At 41.6% G+C, this 25047-nt stretch overlaps 1 long non-coding RNA gene across 1 annotated transcript; it reads left to right on the top strand.

The window, feature by feature from the left end:
• Positions 1–1102: 1102 nt before the first annotated feature.
• On the top strand, positions 1103–19944 carry LOC118730521. The gene is made up of 3 exons (XR_004991500.1): positions 1103–1250; positions 13166–13171; positions 19934–19944. It is a non-coding gene; the product is annotated as an uncharacterized LOC118730521 (long non-coding RNA).
• Positions 19945–25047: the final 5103 nt, after the last annotated feature.

Here is a 25047-nt window from a genome sequence, read left to right on the forward strand (position 1 = left end):
GACAAATATCATATGATTTCACTTATATGTGGAATCTAAAGAACAAAATAAGCAAATAAACACACAGAAACAGACTCAAGCTGCAGAGAATGGACTGATGGTTGCCAGAGCGGAGGGGGTTGGGGAATGAAGAAGTACAAATGGGTAATTACAAAATAGTCATGGGGATGTGAAGTACAGCATAGGGAATATAGCCAATAATATTGTAATAATTATGTAAAAAGCTGCATGGGCTCAGTGTGCAGGTGCATTTTATGTCCTGGGTATGATTGTTGATACAGTTTCCATGTAACAGCTAAATGATCCAACCCAATGCTTTGAAAACAAATGTGCAGTTTCTCAAAAAAAGATTGATGTAAACAAGGTTAGCACTGATCATGCATTTTAACACTACTTGAAATCTAGAAATATCACAATGTGTTTTCAGAATCAGACCTCCTTATTTTTTCATGATTAGATAAATGCTGATTTTTATTGGCGGTGGTGCTAATGTAGTTGCCTCCCAAGGTGTGTTCTGCCATTAATGAAACAGCAAGGTGTGTCCACAGGCCCACACATTTGCCTACACACTGTCAGTGAGCTCTGAATTTCTAATCACCTTGGGAAAATGGGAAGTGATTAACTCAAAGCAACGAGGTGATTTACACTCGCTGAATGAATAATAATGATTGCAGTGCTCATGCCTAAGAAATGTGCAGAGGAGTTCATGCAAGAAGCAAAGAACACACCTGTGTTCTCACAAATTGCTTTAGTTCCAGAAGCCCTACCTTAAAGAGTTGGGGATTCAAAGGAGGCAAGAAGCAGCTAGTGGGAAAATTTGAACGACTTGGTTGGAGAGTCCATCCTCCTCAGAGCATTACTTTGTGGCTTGACACCTATCTGCAGACAAATGCTCAGCACAGGCTTACCATGCATGGCTCACCAGGGTTCTTTGCAACTATGGGTGTCTGTAGAACCATCTGCAGAACTTTGAAATATAGCTTTACCCCAAAAGTTTGGTTTAATTGGTGTGGGATAGAACCCAGGCATCGGTATTAATTTGAAGTTCTAGGTGATTCTATTTAAAAGCCAGGATTGTGACTAATTGAGCTAGGATAGTGATTTTTAACTGGTGTGCTGCAAGAAGTTTTAAAACATGCAATACCTGCCTATTTAGTCAGGGGTACTGACCTCTCTTCCCTTAGATTGTCAAATAAAAATTGACAATAGCCAACATAACAATAACTGTCTGGTGTGAATAAGTCAAAATTGTACTTCTTTTGGTCAGTCTGGCAAAAAAATGTATTGATATATTTTGTTGTGCTGCAGAATTTTAGTAATCAGCTTATCTGTGCCATGAGATGAAAAGGTTAAAAATCACTGATCTAGTACCAGCAAACCGTGAGCCACATGTGGCTCTTTGGCCCCTTGAGTGTGGCTCTTCCACAAAATACCACATGCGGGCGCACACGTACAGTGCAATTGAAACTTCATGGCCCATGAGCAGAAGTCGGTTTTTGGCCTGGGCCAATCTATTTTGAAGAAGTGGTTCTAATGCCGAGCCACACTCAAGGGGCCGAAGAGCCGCTTGTTGCTCGAGAGCCACTGTTTGCCTAATCTTCTAGATCAGTAGATTAGGAGGGCCTCACGCCAGCTTGGGAGTGGCTCCTTGATTTCAAGTTGTTCTTTTCCAGGATCTCTCGGGGACAGGGACATGGAAGGGAGAAAAAGCAATGAGGAGCAATTAAGAGTTTGGTATGATCCTTTAAAACTCCAGGTTGGAGAAGCTTTAGGAAACGTGGGTTATGTGCCCTGAGATTAGTATTTTTAGCCTCAGAATCAGAAGGAGGTTTAGAAATGAAGAGTCATGATGGGACAATGGTTTTCAAGGAAGATACTTCTAGGAAGTCTTGGAAAGTGTTTGGCAAGAAACTCACTGATCAGTGAAATCAGAGGGAAATGGAAGATAAGTACTGGGCCAGGGGAGTGGGAACTGGGAAACCAGATATCAGGGAATTAACTGTTATAGTACCTACCTCAAAAACAATGGAGTATGGATGGTAATGTAACTTTTAAGATTTTTGTTTAGATAACTAAATATATTTTCAAAATTTATTATTTTAAGCATCACCAAAACTGTGAGGGTGAAATTTGTAAGCAGAACACCCCACCAGAGGTCTGCCCCCTAGTTACAGATTCCCAGGAGGTGTAAAGCTCTTTGCCATGCATATATTCCATCCAAAGCTCTTCAAGGCTCTCAGATCATACTAGAGTGCTCTTGGGGGTAAGTGTCATTGAGGAGAACATTCTAGCAACCATTTTAACTCTACACCATTAAGTAGTTCTAGTTTGTGCCAGTCTCGATGCCCAGTTCAAATTCACATAAAGAAAACCTGGGTCTAGTCCAGCCAGAGGTCCTGGGTTTCTTTCCTTGACCACACAACTGATTCTGAGCTTCCCTTTGGCTCCTTCCTGTTGGAGCAGTTACATTTACTAAGCCACAGAGCTGAGAGCCACAATTGGTTCCATCTTGGAAAGTCCCGAGCTCCCTGGAATAAAAGATGCTGTACCCTATAAACTCTGGAATCCTAGGACTCTGCCCCCTTCAAGAGACTCAGCATCTTGCAGGTGAAGCTGCAAGACAGAACATCAGTCCTGCAAATAGAATAAACCAAGATCACCACCCACTACTGCCTTGACACATCTGGCTTGGCATTGGTGAGCTCATATCTGGATAGAAACTTGACTGCACAGTCCCGTGGCTGCTGGAACTCCTGAAGGCTGGCTAGAGAGTCTATACTATCCCCCCTTCCCCAACAGAAGGTAGTGTCTGCCTTCAGGCCCAAACTAACTTCAGACACCAGGTACCCAAGGCTTTTTACCAGCCTCTCCCCTGCACATCTGGCCCCTTCCATTTTTCATTCTTTTTTTTTTTTTTAATATATTTTATTGATTTTTTACAGAGAGGAAGGGAGAGAGCTAGAGAGCTAGAAACATCAATGAGAGAGAAACATCGACCAGCTGCCTCTTGCACACCCCCTACCGGGGATGTGCCCGCAACCAATGTACATGCCCTTGACCGGAATCGAACCTGGGACCTTTCAGTCCGCAGTCCGACGCTCTACCACTGAGCCAAACCGGCTTCGGCCCATTTTTCATTTTTGAGGTGTGTTCTGGCGATGATTGAAGGCGCATCCTTCTGACTCTCTCCCAGCCCCTCCTTCCCTCCACCAGTACTGGAGCTTCCTGGAATAGCTTTGGCTGGCAGTAACTTGTAGCTTTAGCAATGAGTAACCTGCATCTCCAATTGGTGGGTCTAATGCATGAATCTCATTTTCAAAACTTTTACATACAGAAAAGTTGGCATACGAATTTTCAAAGGCTCAATATTCCTGGGTTACCAGCACCCAGATCAAAAAGCATAATATTCTTAGAAGCACCAATAATGTTTCTTTCTGGTCACTCTAGACTTCCAGCAGCATGGATTAGTTTTACCTGTTTATAATCTTATTAGAGGCCCAGTGCACAAATTTGTGCATGGGTGGGGTCCCTCGGCCAGCCTGGCTGGTGATTGAGGCCTGGGGCAGGGGTCACTGGCTAGCATGGGAGAAGGGCTGTTGGAGGTTGACCGGCTGGCTCCCTCTCCCCTGACTGGGAACATGGTGGGGGGTGGCTAGCTGCGGGGAGGAACCAAGGGTGGTTGGCCAGCCATGGGAGGTTGGCTACGGGAGCACACTGACCATCAGGGGGCAGCTTCTGTGTTGAGTGTCACACTGACTGGTGGTCAGTGTGCATCACAATGACTGGTCTTTCTGGCCATTTGGTTGTAATGGTCGTTTAAGCTTTTATATATCATATATATATACTAGAGGCCTGGTGCATGAAATTTGTGCATGGAGGGAGGGCTGTCCCTCAGCCCAGCCTGCACCTTCTCCAATCTGGGACCCCTCAAGGGATGTCCTACTGCCTGTTAAGGCCAGATAACAATACAGGACTGCTAGCTCCAAACTGCTCGCCTGCCTGCCTTCCTGATTGCCCCTAACCACTCTGCCTGCCAGCCTGATCACCCCCTAACCACTCTGCTGCCAGCCTGATTGATGCCTAATTGCTCCCCTGCCATCCTGGTCACCCCTAACTGCCCTCCCCTGCAGGCTTAATTGCCCCCAACTGCACTCCCTTGCAGGTCTGGTCCCTCCCAACTGCCCTCCCCTGCTGGTCATCTTGTGGTGGCCATCTTGTGACTACATAGGGCCAGGATCTTTGACCACATGGGGGCAGGCATTTTGTGCGTTTGAGTGATGGTCAATCTGCATATTACTCTTTTATTAGAGCATGGGTGGGAGCCAGTTGGTTTGCCCTGAAGAGTGTCCTGGAATCAGGGTGGGGGTTCCCTTGAGGTGTGGGGTGGCTTGGGTGAGGGGCCTGCAGTGGTTTGTAGGCCGACCACACCCCCTGGCGACCCAAGCAGAGGCCCTGGTATCTGGATTTTATGTATCTTCTACAATTGAAACTTTGTAGCTTGGAGTGGAGCCAATCATCCTGCTTGCTCCATGGCTGCAGCCATTTCAGTTTGGATTTGTTTACCTTCTATAATTGAAACTTTGTACCCTTGAGTGGAGGCTTAGGCTGGCAAAGGCAGGAGGAAAGCTTGGCTTCCTCTGTTGCCTGGGAAACCCAAGCCTCCCTTTTGCTCTCTGTGGCTGCAGCCATCTTGGTTGGGTTTATTTGCATACTCGCTCTGATTGGCTGGTGGGTGTGGCTTGTGGGTGTAGCAGAGGTATGGTCAATTTGCATATTACTCTATTTTTAGATAGGATACAGTGAGTGGCCTGATTATTATGATCTCTGAATGCATAGTAATCTGGCCACTCAGTGTATATCCTATATAATAAAAGGCTAATATACAAATTGTCCCTTCAACCAGGAGTTCGACCAGCAGGCAGGCTGGCCAACTGCCTATGTCCTCTCCCCCTGGCCAGGCTGGCTGGACCCCACCCATTCATGAATTCATGCATCGAGCCTCTAATATGTAAATATATTGAGTGGCCAGATCATTATCAGATTATTATGCGTTCAGAGATAATAATTATCTGGCCACTCAGTGCAGATATAAAGAGAAGCATACACTACAACTCTTTTATGTCTGACTTTTTGCTCAACATTATATTAGTGCAATTCATCCATATCATTGCATAGGATTGTAGATTATGCATTTCATGTATCGTGTAGTATTTTATTAAGTGAACACTTCATATTTTCAAAAATCTATTTTACCATTTTTGGGGGGAACCTCCAGATTTTGGCCATTACAAATAGTAGTACTGTAAGTGCTCTGTTACCGGTATTCTGAGTGGACATATGTAGGCGTTTCTGTTGGATCTTTGTAGATGTTGACATAGGGATGCATTTGCTCTATGTTCCTGCCTCCACAACCTCATCAAACATTTTCTGTACATTCATTTTATCCATCCTGGTATATTACTGTGGTTTTAAATGACATTTCATTCTATGTCAGCCTCAGGTATGAAGTTAGGGCATCTAATGAAAGAAGTCACTGTAGACATATGCTTGTTTTCACTTTAAAGAGATGCAGCCTTTCACCCAACTTTGAAACGACTTGTTTAAAGAGCCTAGCTTGAAAATCCAAAATTCTTCAGGCAGCTACATGCTAAAGGAACATTATCATTAACAGGCCTAGTCACATCTCAAAGGATCATGCAAATGACATTGTGTATAGGTACGCTCATTTGTTCGTTCACCGACAAACGGTTGAGACCTATCTACACCGGGCAATGCTCCAGATGTTGAGAACATATCAGAGGAGAAACAGAATATAGATTATCATGCAGGTCATATTCAAGGGTGGGGAGATAAACAATAAAAAAGTAAATAAAACAGCTTATCAGACAGTGGTTAGTGTTATGGAGAATAACAAGGCAAGAAAGTGTAAGGAGTGCTGGCACAGATTTAAATAGAATGTTCAGGGATGGCCTCACCAACAGTGACTCAAGAACAAGCAACGTGGGTGCTGGGGGATGAACATTCCTGGGAGATCAGCATGTGCAAATGCCCTGAGGTGGGAGCACATTTGAGGAGCAGCAAAGAGGCTGTTGGGAACAGGGAGAACAAGACATAATGGAGTGCAAAGAAGGAGCAGGTTTTGTTGGGCTAATATGCAAGTCTGAGTACCCTGACTTTTCCTCAGCTCTGAGGGAAATATCTTCAAAGCTGCTATGATCCCACCTCTCTGCAGTCTCGGTATCACATCCTCCTTTCATCTCTGACCACTTGGATCTTCCCCCTCAGCCTTGTATGGGTCAGGTTAGTGTCCTTCTCCCTCATGTCTTGTCTAGTTATTTAGAGGCCATTTTGGTGATGCTACAGAAGGTAGAGGGCCTGGATGGAGTTTGAGGATATTAATTTTTCTATGATACAGTGAATAATGCTAGGGTTCACATATTACTGAGAGAATCCCCAGGTGATAAATCCCATTGGGCCTGGGTAGCATGTGATTATCAACAGACACCCAATCAAACAAAATAAAATAAAAATAAAACAACATGGAGGTATCAATTTTCCTCTTTCAAATATAAAAAATATTAAAAAGGCCTATTTCCCATCTGCATCATAGAAAACCAAACCCTACCTTCAAAGTCCCTAACCCAGATCAGTGTCTCAACTCTAAAAGGGGATCCAATATATGCTGTTGATTCAGGCAAATATATCTGTAACTTTTCTGAAAGGGATTAGGGAAGAAGTGCTCTTGATATCAGAATACACTAAGCAAAAGAGAAAAATTCAGAAAAGAAAAGTAATAGTACATGAAGCAGGGAGTGTTCATTAATAAATGGTATTGGAAAAATCTGGCTAACCACTGAGGAAAAAAGTAGACATTTACTCTATAAACAAAACCAAAATTAATTACCATAAAAATGCTAGAAGAAAATATGAGTGATTTTTTTTAACAACATATATATGATGACTTTTTACATCATCCAGAAAGAAATCTACCATCATCACCTTTGGACATCTGTGTAAACACACTATTAGTATTTTACGTATATTAAGTTATTTAATCCTCACATAAACATATAGGTTTTAATATTAAAAATTCCCATTTCCAGCCGAGACCGGTTTGGCTCAATGGATAGAGCGTCGGCTTGGGGACTGAAGGGCCCCGGGTTCGATTCCGGTCAGGGGCATGTACCTTGGTTGCGGGCATATCCCCAATAGGGGGTGTGCAAGAGGCAGCTGATCGATGACTCTCTCTCATCGATGTTTCTAACTCTCTATCTCTCTCCCTTCCTCTCTGTACAAAAATCAATAAAATACAATATATTGTATTTTAAAAAAAATTCCCATTTCCAGATGATAAAGAGGCACAAAGAAGTTAAGTAATTTTCCCAACAAGTGGTAGTGCCAAGATTCAAACCAAACAAGTATAATTTCCAAATTATTAAACTGGAAAGGAAAATATATAAATATTTAAATACATGAATTAACTATATTAAAAATCATGTAATAGACAAATGATACTGGGGAAAAATCATGTCACATAAATAACAGGTAAAACATTAATAGCCTTTACAGAACAACTTCTCAAATGTTATTGTCCAGAACACCAGTATCCTGAATGCTAATGAGTATTCTGGAAAAACAAAATTAAAAAAAAAAAAAGTATTTCTTCATTGACTTTAGAGAGGAAGGGAGAGGGTTAGAGCGATAGAAACATCACTGATGAGAATCATTGATTGGCTGCCTCCTGTATGCCCCCTACTGGGGATCGAGCCCACGACTCACGCATGTGCCCTTGGCTGGAATCAAACCTGGGACCCTTCAGTCTTCAGGCCGATGCTCTATCCACTGAGCCAAACTGGCTAGGGCAACAAAAAAGTTTTGATGGTCAATTAAGTTTAGGAAATGATGTGTTATATCTGACCATGGAAGTCTTTTTCTTCCCCTCAGCACACCTACTAATATCTCAAAAAGCAATACAGTTCTCTGAAATATATTATAGTCTAAAAAATGTTACCTTTTTATCTAATGAATTTCTACAGATCAGAAAGGAAAATATAAATACCCCAATAGAAAAATGGGCACAAGAGAGAACAGATAATTCAAAAAGAAAAAAGTATATTTATTAGCTTGAAAGCATATGCAAGCTTGTTATTAGTCAAAGAAAAATAAAACAACATGGAGGTATCAATTTTCCTCTTTCAAATATAAAAAATATTAAAAAGGCTTATGCTTAATATTTGTGAGAGTTTGAGGGAAAAATGCACTCTTAGAAGTTGTCAGGTTGTGAGGTTGTCAATGAGTACAAGCTTTCTGGATTGAGGTGCAATTTGATAATAAGTGTCAAAGGTCTTAAAAATATATCACTTGATCTAGAAAAGTGTATTCATAGGAATTTATCCAAGGAAATAATTGGACAAATAGGCAAGCACAGGGTTTATTGCAGCATCATTCCTATTAACAAAATTGTCCGTCAATGTAAGTTAAAGCACATTTACATACTGAAGTACTGCACATCTTAAAAACAATAATTTTGATCTATTTTTTCCCCATGGAACAATATCTAAAATACATGCAGAAAAAAATCAGATTACTAATAATTGGTAATTATTTTTTTATGAAAAGAAAAAGAAAGCAAAAAAGATTAACATCATATACATTAAAGTGTGATTGGTGGTTAGTTTTCTTTAGTGGGATTTGGGATACTTTTTTTCACCCTTTATCCCTTTTTATATTGATTACTTGTTACTATGAAAATAAAAATGGTTATTACCATTTTGAAACATGACATTTTTATTACTTTGAAATAGCGAGTCACAGATTTGAAAAATAAGAGGATTTCATTCTTTAACAGATATTAGTTCTTTATTATGCTAGTAAACTCAGCCTCAGTCTAATAAGCTAAACTCAAAGGGAGGGTAAGTAGGACTCATGAGGCAGAAGAAAATGAAGCTTACAAAAACCCAGAGTCTGCAGAAATAATAGATCTTTATAAAAGGGATGTAGAGAAAAGAGGGAATTAAACTTCACTTGATTTAACTGCTGCGTTGAATCATTGGCTTGTCAGGGGAAAACCTGGACAGCCGACTGTTCTTGAATCAGGTAGAAAATCAAGAGAATGCCAAACAGTGCTGGGCAAATGGACGGGACGAGCCACCCTCTAGCAGTTTCTGAAGGGACTCGCAGCTCCTTGTTCTTGAATTCGTGGAACAGGATCTGGGCCAACTCCTTCCCTTTCTGACTAGCCCAAAATGAATTTCTTATGCAAAATCTTGACCAGTTCCAGCACACCCAGTGCTCAAGGTTGTCAGCCAGCTGTTGGAAGCTCACGCTTACTAATGTTCTTTTCTCTTAAATGGAGCAAAAATATGTTGTTTTACATACACAGGGAACAATGAATGGAAGGACCTAATTTGCATATATCCTCAACCTTCTAAAATTAGCCTTAGGACCTGGTCAGTCTATTTACCTATTCATTCTGCAGGACTAACCTGTTGAAAAGGGAAGGTGTCTGAGGGAAAACTGCCCTCTTCAATGATGATGTGTAATGGGAATTCCCCAGACAATTCTGGTGGAAAGGATAGGACTTGAATATTAATGAAGAACCTCTCTCCTTTTTGACTCCATCACTAGTTGGCAAAACTCTCTAAAAGCCCTGGGGGCTTCTGAAGGGGATATCTGGGGAAGGGAGCAGGGGCCTGCTCACTATGGGGACAAGCTGGCAGGACCACCGTGCTCTTAAGGGAAAGTTAAGACCCAAGACTGCTGTTCTTTGACTAGTTCCTTAAAATATTCTCTTTTTTAAAAAAACAAAACATGCTTTATTTATTTATTGTTTAAATATATGTTTTTAATTGATTTTAGAGAGGAAGGGAGAGGGGGAGAGAGATATATATAGAAACATCAATGATGAGAGAGAATCACTGATTGGCTGCCTCCTACATACTCTCTTCTGGGGATTAAGCCTACAACCCAGGCATGTGCCCTGAGCAGGAACTGAACTGTGATGTCCTGGTTCATAGGTTGATGCTTAACTACTGAGCCACACCAGTTGGGTGGAATATTATTTTTTTATTCTTAAGCTCTCATTTGAGTGATCAAAGAGACATTTCCCTGTATAAATTTGTATTAAATTAACATATAAGCCAATTTAGGAGCTGGATCTTAGTAGGTTGATTTTTATTTTACTTAGTGGAGAAACTTTCAAGTTCCAATGGAAACTGTAGTTTTCTGCATATATTTTAAAAAATAAAATCCATTCTAAAAAAGATATATTTTAAAAAGTAGAACATTTGGAGACATGTATTATCCTCATTCTCTACCATCCAGTCTTAATAGGTAGTAGTGTATTCTAGTGGTTAATTAAAGTCAGAAGCACTGTTTCTTTATCCACACGGTAATATCTGCTCCACTGGGTTGCTGTAAAGATGAAATGAAATAATGTTTGGAAGTACACAGGGCTAGCTTAGCACAGAACTGTTAACAGAGGCCAGCAGTAAGTACCACTAGCACCTGGGGCATAATCCACTTAGCAAGCATCTCCAAAGAATCTTTAGCTATTTAGAAAGGTTGGCATCAGAAACTTGAAAACTTCAAAATATTCTGTCCTTCTAGAAACACTACTGTTTGCTGTGTTATGGGGTAAATTTCCCCACACCAACCCCTGGTCCATTCAGGTACTACCCTGGGGCTGGGTTTTTCCCTTAATCGCTCCCACCTTCTGAGGGTCAAGCTTTATAAGTTCTTAACCACTCCTCAGCTTGCTCACGTTGCATCTGGAAGGAGAAAGTTATGGAGACCCTATTGACAAAGGGGCCGTCCACAGGGGGCAGTTCAGGTGGGCTCAGCAACTTCTCACATCATGGGGGTCATCTGGGGAGGTATATGGGAACGTGACAGGGGAGGGCCCTGCCCAGCTCAGAGAAAAACAAGTGAGAGGAAAAGGTAACTGTGCTCTTGGCTTGAGCCAACCAGGCCCCCAACAGGCCTCCTGGTCACTGGTCACCTGCAGATCTTTGTCTGAGGAAATCTCTCTGATCTGCCTGGAGTGGAAATAAAAAATCTGGAAATAACCTTTCCTGTCTCTCAGCCTTCCAGTCATAACAACTCTGATTTTTCTGCAGGCAAAGTAGATATGTCTGCCCACTGGGGGAAAGGTCAGGAAGTGCTGGAAAGCAAGGAAACACAATGATTAATATTTCAAGATCTTATCTTCCACACTTGCAATGAAAGGCTTTTCTTAATTCTGTGTAGTTGTTGGAAATGCAAGGAAAATAGAGATAATTGGGGGGGGGGGGGATGTTGTGCATTCCTAGGAATTTCTCTGGATGGAAGATATCACATTAGAAAGCCAAAGAGCTCCTGAGGCCCCGAGGTGGGTGGAGGGAGAGAAGTGGTCACAGAGCACTCTTGCTCTCTTCGTGTACTCAGTGTCCCCGGCATTATTTCACGCTCTGCTCTTTTGCTTCCCTTCTTCTTCCTCCCCAAATCCTGAAGAACCAGGAAATCTCAAAGGCGGAGACAGGATCTGTTTTAAGCAAGACTATGTTTATTAGCAGACTCCATAGCTTTCTCTTTCCAGATGCAGGGTGAGCAAGCTGAGGAGTGGTTAAGAACCGCTATACTTTAAGACTGGGCCTGTCTCCACATTTTCTCCCTGATTCACAGATTAAAGTGGAATTTTCCAGGAAGGCTTGATCTGGGAGGAATCCTTCTCTTGGGTCTACAAGGTCTCTTTATGCAGTAGGAAAATCCCACCCTGTGAGCATCTGTGGGCAGTCCACTAACCGTCAGACCTAAATTAAAGAGAGCAATGGCATCCCAGCAGAAAGCACCCTGATGGCAATGTGGTTTTCACACTGTGACAAAAGTCTCAGGCTTTTTTTTTTTTTTTTTTTTTGATAAAGTGTATAGAGGAACTTGACTTCTCCATTTTTATTAAATAATAATATTATTACTATCAAAAGAATTTTGGAGTATGATTTTTTTCTCAGCAAGTCACTTAACCTCTTTTTTAAAATTTAAATGTTGTTTTTCAATTAAAGTTTTCATATAATATTATTTTATATTAATTTCAGGTGTATACATAGCTTTTAGACAATCATTTACTCTACAAAGTGTTCCCCCTGATATTTTCAGAACCCACCTGGCACCACACATAATTATTAAAATGTTACTGACTATATTCTCTATGCTGTGTTTTACATCCTTGTGATTATTTTGTGACTTCTAATTGTACATATTCATTTATTTTTGTAAATCCTTACCCAAAGATATTTTTTTATATTGATTTTCAGACAGAATGGAAAGAAGGGAGGAAGGTGGGGTCAGGGGGAGAGAAACATTGACATGAGAGAGACACAGAGATTGGATATCTCCTGCATATGCCCCAACAGGGGCTGGAGATCGAACCCACAACAGAGATACGTGCCCTTAACCAGGATTTGAACTCATGACCCTTCAGTCCATGGGTTGACACTCTAACCACTAAGAAAAACCAGCCAGGGCCAATTTGTACTTCCTAATCCTTTCACCTTTTTCACCCAGTCCCACCCCTCTCCTCTCTGTCAACCATCAGTCTATTATCTGTACTTACAGGTCTGTTTCTACTTTGTTTAGTCCTTTATTTTGTTTTTTAGATTCTACATATAAGTGAAACCACATGGTATTTGTCTTTCTCTGTCTGACATGTTGCACTTAGCATAATATCCTTGAGGTTAATCTATGCTGTTGCAAATAGTAAGATTTCATTCTCTTTTACAGGCAAGTAATATTCCATTGTATATATGTACCACAACGTTTTTATCCACTCATCTATTAATAGGCACTTATGTTGCTTTTGCATCTTGACTATTGTAAATAATGCTGTGATGAACATAGGGGTGCATATGTTTTTTTTTTTTTAAATATTGTTTTGAGTTTTTTTGACTATATACCCATAAAGCATTTTTTTTTTAAGGAACTTCCATACTGTTTTCTATGTCACTTGACCTCTCAGTTTCCCATATAATAAATGAAGGACTGTATAAGTTTTTACATACTTTCTAGCATTTATACTATTCTTTTAAGAAATATTGTCAAGTGGTTAAAAACCTTATGTTGGGTGTTATAGGCATAATTTTTCCAGCTGACTAAATTTTAACTGTTATGGTATTTCTTGTTCATTTCCTAGATAACAGTGAGTGTATCTCTTAAATGTTAGACCTACTTGAATAGCTTTTTGAGTGTCTGACATTTACAAGAAAATCTGAGAGTTTACTCCCCAAAATGCTGCCACAGGAACAAAATACTAAGATAGACTTGAAGATCAGAACCCAGTAATGATGATTGAATTTAATATCTTCATTACTTAGGAATAGAATAGAAAATCTTAAAAGAGAACATGGTGGGGGATGGGGTGGCAGGTATGAGATTTATGAGAACCTTTGAGTAACCAAGACTTTTTAAACTATAGGGAATGAGTGAGCCTGAGCCGGAGATAGCAAGGCATCCTCTTCATTTCCCAGTCACTCCCACAGGGCTATTTCTGTAGACATGCAATCACTATGGTTGGAGAATAAATGGGAGAGAACAGCATGCTTTGATATTTTTGAAGTAAATACTTAAAAACAAACAAACAAGGTTTCTCAAAGGGAGGCCATTATTTATTTTGCTTGACTGTTCTTCCCATTCAGCAAAACTTGTCAAGAGAATCTACTACTGCCCCATTTCTTCAGGTCACTCAGAATCAAAGGCTTGATCTGGGAGGAATCCTTCTCAGATTAGAGGCCAGATTAGAGATAAAACCACAGAGCTCAGTTTGCAGAGGTTTGTGGGCCTCCTCTGTCTGCTATTCTTCCAGTGTGCCTCAGGTGGGCCTAATCACAACATACCAGGTAGAAGGCGGGATGTATGCAGAAAGCACCCAGTCACACATGTCAGCAGACACATCAGTACACCTTGGAAGCAAGATATGCTCCTAGGTCCCATGGAGTTGATGTTGAGGAGAACCTATTGTTTCAGTTAATTTCTCTGAGGCTTTTGGATGCCAGGGAGTCTGCTATTAGTTTTCTTTTTTCTACATATGCATACAAAGATTTCTTTCTTTATCCTGGAGTACCCTAAAGAACAACAACAACTCAATGCCCATTCTTACCTCAGGCTTCCCTTCATTTCAGAATCACGAAAAATAACTTTTTATATTCCGTACTAGGGTTTAACCTGAAGTTGACCTTCATAGTAAAACTTCACCATGTGTTCTTCACACCAATCCACCAATCACTGGTCTTTTGCTAGAATGGGCCTATGGGAATCATTCTATATTGTCCTCATGAAATAGTTTTCTGTCTTTATTGCTAAAACCAAGGCTTGTCTCCCTGCATGGCTTTGATGATTTTCCTACTAATATTGTCAAAGTAAAAGAAAGCTAAGTATTCAGGAAGTTTAATACAATACCATGAAGACTCTTTTAAAGTTTTTGATAGGAGTAATTGGTCGGCGATATCCCAATCATCACCATTATCATTATCTAAAACAGTAAATACCTCTAGATTGTGCAACATAAATTATAATTTGCTTGCAGGACATTTTCAATCTAGCATACAACTATTCACAACTACATTTAGCTAAGCTAAATAAATAAACTAGTATCAAACAATCATAAGAATTAAATGTTGTCATTGAGGCATGGGGTATTGGACTAATGAGATGAACTTCTATCTCTACAGATGTGAGCATCAAATGCAGAGTTTCTTAGATTATGATTACCAAGTAGTTAGAATGTCTTTGAACTTAAACCTCATCTTGAGAGACCACTATAAACATAGCTTGTTATATATGAACTAGAGGCCTGGTGCACAAAATTCGTGCACAGGGGGTGTGTGTGTCCCTCAGCCCAGGCTGCACCCTCTCCAATCTGGGATCCCTCAAGGAATGTCTGACTGCCCGATCCTGGTAGGAACAGGCCTAAATGGGCAGTCAGATATTCCTCTCACAATCCAGGACTGCTGGTTCCCAACTGCTTGTCTGCCTGGCTTCCTGATTGCCCCTAACCACTCCCCTGCCAGCCTGATTGATGCCTAACTGCTGCCCTGCCAGTCCGATTGCTCCTAACTGCCCTCCCCTGCTGGCCTGATCTCCCCCAACTGCTCTTCCTTGTAGGCCCAGGTTCTGCCCAGCTGCCCTTCCCTGCAGGCCCAGTTGCTCCCAACTTCCCTGGTAACCCCCAACTTCCCTCCTTTGCAGGTGTGGTCCCTCCCAACTGCCGTCCCCTGCTGTCCATCTTGTGGCAGCCATCTTGTGTCCACATGGGGGCAGCCATCTTATGTGGAGTGACAGTCGATTTGCATATTACTCTTTTATGAGCTAGGATCTTATAACCACAAATGAAAAACCTATAATCAATACACAAAAAATACAGAAAACAGAACCCAAACAAATATCAAAAGAAAGTCATCAATGTACATGAGAAGACAGCAAGAAAAGAAGATGCAGCACATACCTACAATGGAACTTTATTCAGCCATAAAATAAATGAAATCTTGTAATTTGTGACAAAATGGGTGGACCTAGAGAATATTATATTAAGTGAAAGAAGTCAGACAGAGAAAAACAAATACCATATGATTTCACTTGTATGAAGAGTCAAGAAAGCAAAATTAATGAACAACCAAAAGCAAAACAGAAACAAACTCAAGGACACAGAGAACAAACTGATGGCTGCCAGAGGAAAGGGAAATTGAGGGAATAGGTGAAAAAAGTGAAGGGGATTAATAAATAAAAACTTTTAGTTATAAAGTAATGTACATGATAGAGAATAAATAGTATTATAATAACCATGCCTGGTGACAGATCATTACTAGACTTACTGTGGTGATCACTTTGTAAGGTATATAAATGTATAATTACTATGTTGTACACCTGAAAGTAATATCATATTGTATGTCAACTATAATTAAAAATAAATGAATATCTCCCTCTCCAAACTTAAAGATTACCAAATACAAGCAATGAAAATTTAGTCCCTAAAAAGAAAAATAATGTTCACTGCCAATTTAGAGAGATGACATAAACCCTTCCTATTAAGATTCAAGTTCCAAGGTATTGATTCTGGTCTAATAGTTTTGTCTCTTATGGATCCCATTTTACCCTTAAAATCAGATTGAGGTCCATTAAAACCCGGCTACAATGAGCTGGCATTTTTATTTAATTCCTTCCCATAGGAACAATGTGTGTAAGCAGCCATCTGCATGATTTAAGGCAGGTTATCCTTCCAACAAGCCCACACCTACCTCCTCCAAGAGGACAAGAGCTAAACAGACCCATCTCTTGAAGATCCAGTGAGCATCTTGAAGAAGGTATATGCTATAAGCTTAACTAAGCACATTGCAAAAGGATTTAAACAGGTCAGTGGTTAGAATAGAATTTTCTCCTATTATCAAATGTATGTTTGCTGCCCATTGGTCCTTGGAATTATTGATTGGTTCCTGGGGTCACATGTTGGCATTTATCCCAGGGCTTAACAAGCAACATACAATTCTGTATTCTTTCTCTGCCTGTAGACTTTCTATCACTTGGCATGGAAATCATGTAAAAGAGAAACTCTAACTCACAGGCCAAAAAATCATAGCAAGTTTTTATTTTTTTTAATTAATATTTTAATATCAGGAAGGAAAGAGGAAATTCCTGAATCTAAGTGCCAGAGTCTAAAAAAGTGAATGAGTCTAATTTTAGTGGTTTAATCCAATCATGGGGACTTGAAACTAAGTACTTGTCATAAGAGGCTGAAAAATGAGAGAGAAGCAAAATATTATTTTCCTACATGGAAGACTGAAGGTAAATCTGTTTATTGTAGGAAACATACCTTATTTTCTTCCTCAATCAGATTAATCACCCATCTCTCTCTTCTGTTCTGACAGTGGTTTATCAATTTAAATTTTATTTGAGAGCCCAGGAGCCACCCTTCCTGATATCTGCCAGATGGCTAAAAGGGTATTCATTATACTCTTAATTTTTATTTGATAATCTATTTTGTGTTCATAAATTTCCATGAAATATTTTTATCTTTTCTTGTGTGTGTGATAGCAATGAGGAGATTATCAGATAATTGTATACTAGAGGCCTGGTGCACGAATTCGTGCACAGGTGGGGTCCCTCGGCCTGGCTCGCAATAGGGGTTGATTGGGACACCTTGACCATTCTTGATTAGAGGGGATTGGGGCCTATTGGGGCCAGCCTGCCAGGGAGAGGGGCTGCAAGAGGTTGTCTGTGGGAGTGCACTGACCACTAGGGGGCAGCTCCAGCATTGCGCGTTTGCCCCCTGGTGGTCAGTGCACATCATAGCGATTGGCGGGCCAGTTGTTCATTTGTAATGCTTGCTTAGGCTTTTATAGATAGATAGATAGATAGATAGATAGATAGATAGATAGATAAGGCCATCCAGAAGAGTCTGATGGGGTTTAACACAAGTAGCTACACCTATATATAGGTAAATACCATAAAACAACTGTATTTTCAATTCTTTGCTTCAAGCTAACATGCTCTGTCTGCTTTCTCCCTGTTATGATGAAGGGTTTCTGGGCCTCCTGGGCCAGTGTGGGGTTGGCACCTGAGACCAAACAGTGGCACAGATGATGGAAAGTAAACACAACTTTGGCACAAGGGGAGGTATTTTCAGCATCTGTCAACTCCTTCGTCTGTCTCCTCTTTGCCTCCTTGCACTTGGGATTGACACTGTTGTCTGTTTTCTACCCACAGGGAGGCAAGAGTGCAAAAAGCACTTGAAGGCCCAAAGGGGGTTTTTCTGCAGAGATAGCAGTAATTTTAATGAAGAAGGGGAAGTTTTTGAAATGGGTCAGTTTCCTAAGGACTGCTATTGGCAGCTTGCCTAGAAACTGGTCTTTCCTGCTCCACATCATGGAGCAGCCCCTCCTGGGAAGCAGAACAGAAACAGTAAGACAGAGAGGAAAGGAAGGCCAGGATGGCTGCTGGAGTTCTATCGGAGCCTGGGGACATGGCTCCGCAGTCAGTGAGGTTATTGACTTGACAGTTAATTGGGCACGTTTGTGGTCTTAAAGGACCTGAAGGCCTTAGACTCATTTTTAAGGGGGCAGCTGTCAAACCACAATTACTACCTTGAGAAATGGATAAGAAAAGGAACAGAGTTAGTAAGGAGCACAAATTAGCATACCCATTGGCTTAGGGTTCACAGGAACTGAGCCAGGTGAAGCTAAATGACAGATATCAAGCACCAGGTGTTTGTGTTTGAGATTTTAAAAAAAGTTATTAGTTTTCCTATCTAGCCAGAGATGTTTCTCCAACCTAGCGGTATAATGCAGGCAGGGTTAGGCACATAGGAAGGCTCAGAGAGATGGGAAACTTTAGCAACAGCAGCAGCAGCAACGGTGAAATCAGGTAGCACAGACACTGAAACTATTGCAGGATCGATCGGTGTGAGAAAATCCTACAGCAATGTCATTCTGGAGGCAGGGCGAGTGTGGGTCCCCAGGGGTGAGACCCAAAGGCTAATGCACTGTGTATGATTCCATATGAGCGTCCTTCGGTGTCAGCAACTCTGGCGTTGAACATTTGTGATTGTTTTGTGCGTGTCTGTTTAACGCAACTGTAGCTCCAAGACGGCAAGCACAGTATCTGTCTCACTGCTCTCACTTTGGGAGCCCTCTGCGAGCACCCCTGGAAAAGGCAAAGCACACTGCTTCCTCAGTGCAAATGGTCTCGGAGCCTTCCTGAGTGATCAGGCGGGCGTGGGAGGGGAGATCTGTTTGCAGGCTCTGCTGTGACTCTGGTCTTGTCGATGTTTTTTTTCTTTTCTTTTTTTTTCCTTCTCCTTCAGAGTGACAAATAAGAAAGCTCTGTTCAGGGCTGTTAAAATAGAAAGTCCTTAACTGGGTGTCAGGTCGCTAGGTTCCTGGACAAAGCCTGGCAGTACCTCACCCCTGGATAAAGTTACAGCTGATGACCAACTGACCAGCAAGCTTTGTCCCTGGGTTGTCATGTTACCCAGGCCCACAGAAATGCCATCCAAATAGCACTACCTTGGCAGGAGTGGGTGGGTATCACCTTTTAGGATAAACTTAGTGTGTGAGAGAAAGAGATAGGGAAAGGGGTAGAGGTGAGGAGAGGAAAGAGAGAAAGAGGGAGAGGGGCAGAGGGGAGAGAGGGTAAGGAGAGAGGGAGGGAGGATATAGAAAGGGGGAGAAGGAGGAGAGGGAAGGGAGTGGCTCTGACTATAGGGAATGGATGAGATACACAGAAGTTTTTTTCAGTCCATTACAACTCTAATTTCTGCCTCCTTGGTTTCTGCCATTTCACCTCAAAACGAACTCCTCTTCTTTGGAGATGTAATTGGATGCAGTGCCAGCCCAGCCATGGCTGACTTCGGATCCAGGCTCCACAAGCTCCTTTTGGGAGCTCAGTGACAGTGGAAATGTACTCTTTTGTCTATGTGCTGTTTTGAAAATTGTGTCTTAACGTACTTCTGTGAGCAGAGTGGCAATGGAAGACACCCTCCCGGAAGCTTGTGGCTGCACACGTACAGCAGGGTTGTGTCCCACCATGTGTCAAGATGGGGTTTTTACTGGTATCTTAGGGAACACTATTCCCTTTTATTTCGTCCACTTCTCCCTGATATTTCCCTTTTCCTTTTGTTCTCTCAACAGACCATAATATGGGCTCTGGCTGGTTTGGCTCAGTGGATAGAACATCGGTCTGTGGACCGAAGAGTCCCGGGTTTGATTCTGGTCAAAGGCACCTGCCTCAGTCATGGGGTCGATCCCCACTAGGGGGCATGCAGAGCGGCCATCCATGAGTCTCACTCATCACTGACGTTTCTACCTCTCTCCCTCCCTCTCCCTTCCTCTCTGAAATCAATAAAAATACAAAAACAAAAACACAGACCATAATAAGGCTCAGAAAGCTATGTTATTTATCAAAATTCATTAAGATATTTTTTTCTTTATAAATTTAAAAGTTGAAAGTTATAGCTTATTATTTGGTATGCTTAATATAATATACAATATTTTCCATTCTCCTATGAGTCAATAAAAAACCACAACCTCTAGCTAAATTGAGAGCAAATTTACCGAACTACGTAGTAGGAAGAGTTTGTTGTTTTTGGTTTGTTTTGTTTGTTTTTTTACGTTTCTTGGTATCTTTGCTTTTTGTCCAGCATATTAAAATACTGGTCCTTATGTAAATTCAAGCAACATGTTCAAAGTTCAGACCATGAATTATTTACACGCCTCAGTACCAGTCTCATTAGCCACCCCCTTGCACACTCCTTACGATGACTGAGGTCAGGGTTCCATTGCTGAGCAGGATAGAGCATTCTGGCAACAGAGGGAAGAAAAGTTTTCCCTTTGTGCAAGGGTCCCCCCCCCCCCCCCCCCCCGTTAACACAACAGCTCTAACTGCCATTTAAAAGCTAACATTGTACGTCAGGCAGCATGGTCAGTGTAAGAGCGTGTGCTTTTATTTCCTGCAACAGCTTCGTGGAAATATTTCCCCTAACTTTATAGGTAAGAAGATGAAGCCTCTAAGAAGTTATTTAACTTGCTAAGGTCCATGCAGCTGGAAAATGGCTAAGAATGCATGCTCCCAGAATCCCCTTCTTAGATGGATGTGAATCAATTTGGCTCTTGATCAATAGATCTTAATAACAACTCACTCTCCCCCTCCCAGTTTATAAAGCACTATCACATACATTCTTTCCTCTCATTCACACTTCAGAACAGGCCTGCAGGTAGGTCCTCGTGATCCCACTCCACAGATGAATAAATTGAGGACCAAATTAGTGAAAACGGGACAGCAAGTCCATCCTAGGGACCATTTGTGAATGTCCTCTAGCTAAAGACCAATATGCAATTTCAGAAGAATAAGTTAAGTGAGCAGGCTCTTCTCCAGAGAATTCTGATTGATCAGATATGAACAAAATAAAAATAAATAATTTCCTCAACATTTGGACGAGAGGAGGACAGCAAGGGCAAGGACTGCTGCTTTGACAACCTGGATCAGTGCACAGTAGAGGTGTGTGTGTGTGTGTGTGTGTGTGTGTGTGTGTGTGTTCACCCGTGCACCTGATTTACTTGGCAGCCGAGGATGCCTGCGGAGTGCTGAGGTTTTTCTTATCCAACCAGGACACAGAAAGGGAACGCTCTCAGTGGGTTATAAAGCCCACGCTGGAGTGCGCTGTCTTAGACTGTACCCGACAGAGAAGCCCAAAGGCAATTATATCTCAAGTCAGTGTTCCCCTAAACACGCTCTGTTTAAGGGGCCAGCTTGGACCTCCTTTTAAGGAGCCAGCTTGGACCTTACCAAGAACTGCCAGGCAATTCACATTGCCCACCTGACACACACTGCACACCAGACCCTTCCAATTGTATCCCCAAAGCCTTTACACTCTTTCAACTCAAACGTGCTGCCTGCCGCATTCAAGCTGCATTGTGACAAAATTGATATCTTTTTTCATAACTCAGGACCTGAGGGCTACAGCTCCCTTAGAGAACCGCCTGGCAAAAGCAGTTTTAAAACCCCCTGCCAAAAGCCATTTTAAAACAGATTTCTCTCTCTCTGGCAAAAAGAGAGAAATCTGTTTTAAAATGGCTTTTGCCAGGGGTTTTTCTCTGGGGCTATCCTATCTAATAAAAGCCTAATATGCAAATAGACTGAATGGCAGAATAACCAGTCGCCATGACACACATTGACCACCAAGACGCAGTCGCTCAATGCAGGAACTGCCCCCAGCCTGCAGGCCCAGCCCAGCCAAGGTGGGCACCAATGGGGATCCCCTCCCCTCCCCTGATCGCTCTGTGGGTCACCCCACAGGTTGGCCCTGATCACTAGCCAGGTATTGGGACCCTACCTGTGCACAAGTCTAGTGCACTGGCCCTCTAGTTATCAATAAAGCTGAAGAAAGAGGCCACACCCACCCTAGCCCATGGCACACGTGTGTAATGAGTATTATTACCTTGGGGTGTTATTGATTTCTTTTTGGGTATTACTGATTCTAGGAGACCTCTTCAAATCTCTGGGCCATATGGTTCAGTTCCTCTCTATAATATCATAAGAACTCACTGACATAATAGGAAATATACACAAGTCTGCATTTATGTCCAGAGGTAAAAGGGGTAAGTAATAGTGCTTCTGATCATGCTCAAATGAAATAATTATCTATGTTTACTAACTCTTTCCCAGCATCAGTCCCTTCTCTGTTACACTGTTACACTATACCATTGTTTAGGAGATTGGCTTCTTGCAATGATTCTTGAAGCCAGAGCTATTGTCTGTGCTGCCTCCCCAAATTATTTTTCTGTTGGACACTGCTCGCCCAGGGTTGGAAGAGGAACAGGCCAGGGTGTGTCTTTTCTTGCGTAATTGTTTGTACCGTCTGTGCCAGCACGGCTGCGAGTCAGCTTGTTTGTCACATGTCGCCAAGCCTCACTGGGCAACCACCACGATAATGGCCACTTAATCCAGCCACAGAGGACGCTGGCACCCACGGGGAGCTGAGCGCCGCTCGCTCTTCTGTACGGAGAGGCTCTGCCTGGCACTAGGCAATCACATCCCAAGTCAGTGTTCCCCTAAACACGCTCTGTTTAAAAAGAGGAAAAAAGGCGCCCTCGAAGGGTTAACATCTCGGAACAGTTGGGAAGTTAAGAGAGGTTTTTTTTTTTTCTTCTTCCTAACACATTTTGAGAGTTTAGGAAAACCTAGAAAGGAAATGCCTAAAAAAAAAAGCTAGTTCTTCCCTCTCCGTATTTCCAAATCATTTCGTATCTTTAAAAAAATCTGTGTGCGTAATCTTCAGGGAGGAAGGCGAAGAATATATATATATATGCTGTTGCTGACTTCCTATTTTTAAATATAGTATTTCAATACCTGCAAGTCAAACTTGTTATTTTGAAATTACGTAGCAACGATGCTGAGTTTTAAAATAATGCAATTCGGAGCCCCTTCCCAACCCCCTTTTCAACCTTCCTAAAATGTAAGGCCTTCAGAATCCCAACAGGGGCCAGTGTTTTCTGGAGGCTGAATTAAATTTCGTTACCATTGCCCTATCTGTGTGCAGCAAGTAGAATTCGCTTGACAACGAGATACTATCAACTCATTTTCAGGATGATTGCAACACTTACGTATGAAAGGACTTTCATCACATTTTAAACTATTTTTAACATTTTTGTTTGAAGGCAAACAATTAGTGGACAGATTACAAAGCAGTAGCTCAGCTATTACATAATTTTTATGGATTACTTGAAAGCATCAAAACATCTTTCAAAATTCTGTAATTTCTCACTAACTTACAAGAAGCTTCCTTTCATTTATTTCAAATGGGTGAGATTTTACTGACCATTGGAAAATGGGATACTCCTGGGAGGATTTCCAGATGGGATACATACTTCCTAACTATGAGGGTTAGTCAGATGGCACAGCAGACATAGACCCAGCATTAAAGTTCTCATTTATTTGTAAGTGTTTTTTTCCCCATTTTTATTTTAAAAAATTTTTTTAGCACCTTTAGGCACTGTGTTACATGCTGAAGATAACAGAAAAAATATATATACACATTGCCTAGGCTTGTTCTCAGAGAACTTATAGTCAAATGGGGAATAGAGAAGTTATCATCCAATACATGCTTTGATGGACTGAATTGTGCTCCCCTGAATTTTGTGCTGAAACCCTAACCCCCAAAGTGACTGTATTGAGATAGAGTCTTTAAGGAGTTAATTAAAGATAAATGAGGTTATAAGGGTAGGGCCCTAATCCGATAGGACTGGTTCCCTTATAAGAAGAGACTGCACAGAGAATAGGCCATGTGAAGACACAGCAAGAAGGTAGCTATCTGTAAGCCAAGGAGAGAGGCCTCTACGACGGCACTTTTATATTGGACTTCTAGCCTTCCAGAATTGTGAGGAAAATAAACTTCCGTTGTTTGAGCCTCCCAGTCCACAGTACTCTGCTGCCAGAAGCCAATTCCAGCATGTCAGTAGGGCTGAATCATCTGGAGATGGCTGAGGGCTTTTCCCCAAACCTGAAAAGGATGCATAAATTGATTGCTTAATCCCAGACAGCTGAGGACATTTCAATGTACATGTTATTGCCTCCTCCTGGCCAAACACCTGAACAGCCATAGGCATTTGACAATGCTTCTGTATACAAGCCCTGGCCTTTGAAGTATATCCACTTTGCCTTAGGAAAATTAGTGTTAATAAAAAGCAAGGGGTCCTAAGATAGGAAAACTTAGTTCCTTTATCTAAGTCTTCTCTGGCTCCACATAATGCCTTCCAAAATTATGTTTCATCTCTGGACTCTTATTTAATTTATACACAGCACCTTCTCTATATTCCTGAATCCTTCTAGATGCTGAATCATGAACCCTGGCACTCTGCTACGGCAGTGAAAGCTAACTAATATGATTGGGAAGTGCAAGGTTCTTTGGAGGTATATGGAAGGGGCCTCTCGGCAAAATCTGAAGAAACAGCAGTTGGAGAGGGGTGATGGAGGAGGAGTGTTTTGGTGGAGGTTGCAGTATAGGTGAAGCCACAAGGCAAAGAGAGCATGGCCTGGAGATATGAGACAGAGGGAAAGCAAGTTCAATAATCTGCGGCCTTAGAGGGTGAGGGTGTTGGTTCTGGAACAGATGCAACTCTGCAAATGTATGACTTCTCAGAACAAGACAACACAACCCAACTATTCTTCTCTCTTGAGATCCATTCTTTTCCCTTTGGGCTTCCATAATTCTACATTCTCTTGGTTTTCTCTACTTTGTTGATTACTCTGAGTCCATTTTGGTCTCTTCTTTCCGCTGCTCACCTCTAAATATTAGAGTTTCCTAATATTCAGTACTTGACCCTCTTCTCTACTCTTTTTATACATTCCTCCCAAAGGTGATTTTTATCCAGTTGCATGGCTTTAAATAGACTCTATATGTCTGTGGCCTCCAAATCTCTATCTGCCTTGACCTGTTCCTCAAATATAGATTTATATGTTCATTTGTTCATTGATATTTGTCGTTAGTTGTTCAATAGGTAACTCAAACATAACACTCAATTAGGTAGAATT

Source organism: Pipistrellus kuhlii, unplaced genomic scaffold (assembly GCF_014108245.1).
Source record: "Pipistrellus kuhlii isolate mPipKuh1 unplaced genomic scaffold, mPipKuh1.p scaffold_m20_p_3, whole genome shotgun sequence".
NCBI lineage: Eukaryota > Metazoa > Chordata > Mammalia > Chiroptera > Vespertilionidae > Pipistrellus > Pipistrellus kuhlii.